The sequence below is a fragment of the Carica papaya genome, chromosome 4, assembly GCF_054855325.1.
Source record: "Carica papaya isolate Zhongbai chromosome 4, ASM5485532v1, whole genome shotgun sequence".
NCBI classification, from domain to species: domain Eukaryota; kingdom Viridiplantae; phylum Streptophyta; class Magnoliopsida; order Brassicales; family Caricaceae; genus Carica; species Carica papaya.
This window is the reverse complement of record NC_142312.1, coordinates 21915999-21917887: the sequence shown is the minus strand read 5'-3', so window position 1 is coordinate 21917887 and position 1889 is coordinate 21915999. Positions and strand designations below refer to the sequence as shown.

At 33.2% G+C, this 1889-nt stretch overlaps 1 non-coding gene across 1 annotated transcript; it reads right to left on the bottom strand.

Moving 5' to 3' along the window:
* Positions 1 to 1465: 1465 nt before the first annotated feature.
* On the bottom strand, positions 1466 to 1572 carry LOC148266450 (small nucleolar RNA R71). Its single transcript, XR_015818792.1, has one exon. It is a non-coding gene; the product is annotated as a small nucleolar RNA R71 (small nucleolar RNA).
* Positions 1573 to 1889: the final 317 nt, after the last annotated feature.

Below are 1889 nucleotides of genomic sequence, written 5' to 3'. Positions count from 1 at the left end.
AGTGGCAGGTGTGAAGAAGGAGATTCAATTTGGAAACAGAATTTAAGCCTCTAAACTCACCTTAAATCCTAGTTTTTCTTCTTTCTTCTCTCTATGTTTATAATTTTGTTAGGATGTTTGTTATTTCAAGTATGAGCTAAACTCTTTTTATGGGGTTACTATGTAGTCGAAAATGATTGTTAATATTTTCTTATTTTAATTAATTTGATGTTTATTCAGAATATGTTGAGTGTTTCAATTTATGTTCAATGCTCGTGATTGTCTGGCCAACTATTGCACGATTTGGAGATTCAATTTGAGACCGAAAGGAGAAAATTGAGTATGTCATAATTGGAACATCATAAATTTATCATAGAATAGAGATATTTATAAGATTTGTGTAGCAATATGAAATTTTTGCTCTTAATAAATTTTGATGGGTTTATAATTGCCACAGAGATGTAGGAATTTAGCTCATTAAGATGAATTGTTAAGTCTTGAAAAAGATTAATAATTATATTCATGAAATTCACTTCCAGCATAGGAATAAATGTTGATTAATTAGAATTAGAAAAAATTAGCATTAATTGTCTTGGTGAAATTAGAACCCCCAAGTTTTAATTTATTGATTAATCCTTATTTAATTTTCATTTAAGAAATCTTATCTCTAATTTTAGATTTATATATTCCTCTTCATCTACTTTTGATCATTCAAATAAAATTAGAGTTAACCCAATTTCGGTAGTTAACAATAATCAATCCTTGTGAGATTGACAATCTTACTTTATCACTTTATTACTTGTTAACTATATTGTGCACTTGAAATATTTTCCACGACAAGTTTTTGGCGCTGTTTCCGGGGACTGATTTTTTATTATTAATATCGATATTAAGTAACTCTAATTTTAGTTTGAATTTTATTTTCTGTTATTTACGGTTGTTCATACGTTGATTCCTAAGGTGCATGAGACGTTTTGAAAGTGAGAATTTAATTCCTCTTGACTCTAAAATTGAGCGAACTTGTCGTTGTAATAAAAAAGAAAGGAGAAACATTCTAGACAACCTCAAGAAGCCATGGCTGACGCTAAAGATAATCCAGAAGTTGTAAACAACCAAAATAACCGGGCACTTAGAGACTATGCTATGCCCACAGTTAATGGGGCTACTTCTGCCATTCAACGCCCCATAGTTAATGCTAATAATTTCAAGATCAAGTTGGCTATCATACAGATGGTGCAAGCCAATCAATTTAGTGGTTTACCTTATGATGATCCCAATGCTCACATAGCCATTTTTCTCGAAATTTGTGACACATTTAAACACAACAATGTCTCAACTGATGCAATTAGGCTGAGATTATTCCCATTCTCATTGGGGGGACAAGGCTAAGTGTTGGTTGAACTTTTTACCAGCTGGATCAATCACTACATGGAATATCCTTATTGAGAAATTTCTGGCCAAATCTTTTCCACCAACCAAAATAGTAAAGATGAGGAATGAGATCACTACTTTTCTCCAGTATGACATGGAGTGTCTTTATGAAGCCTAGGAGAGATTTAAGGATATGATGAGAAGATGCCCACATCATGGACTTCTTGAATGGTTACAGGTCCAAACCTTTTACAATGGCTCGGGAAATTCAAGCAAAACTCTAGTTGACATAGCAGCTAGAGGAGCTCTAATGAGTAAAACATACGAACAAGCCTATGCTTTGTTAGAGGAGATGGCAGCTAATGCTTTTCAATGGCCAACTGAGCATAATACACCAAAGAGAGCTCTGGGAATTCATTAGGTAGATGTTTTTGCTACTCTCACAGCTCAAGTTGCCACTTTATTAAGGCAACTTGGTTCGTTAACTACTAAAGCTAGTGTTATTCATACACCACTAGAGGTCTATGACTTATGTAATA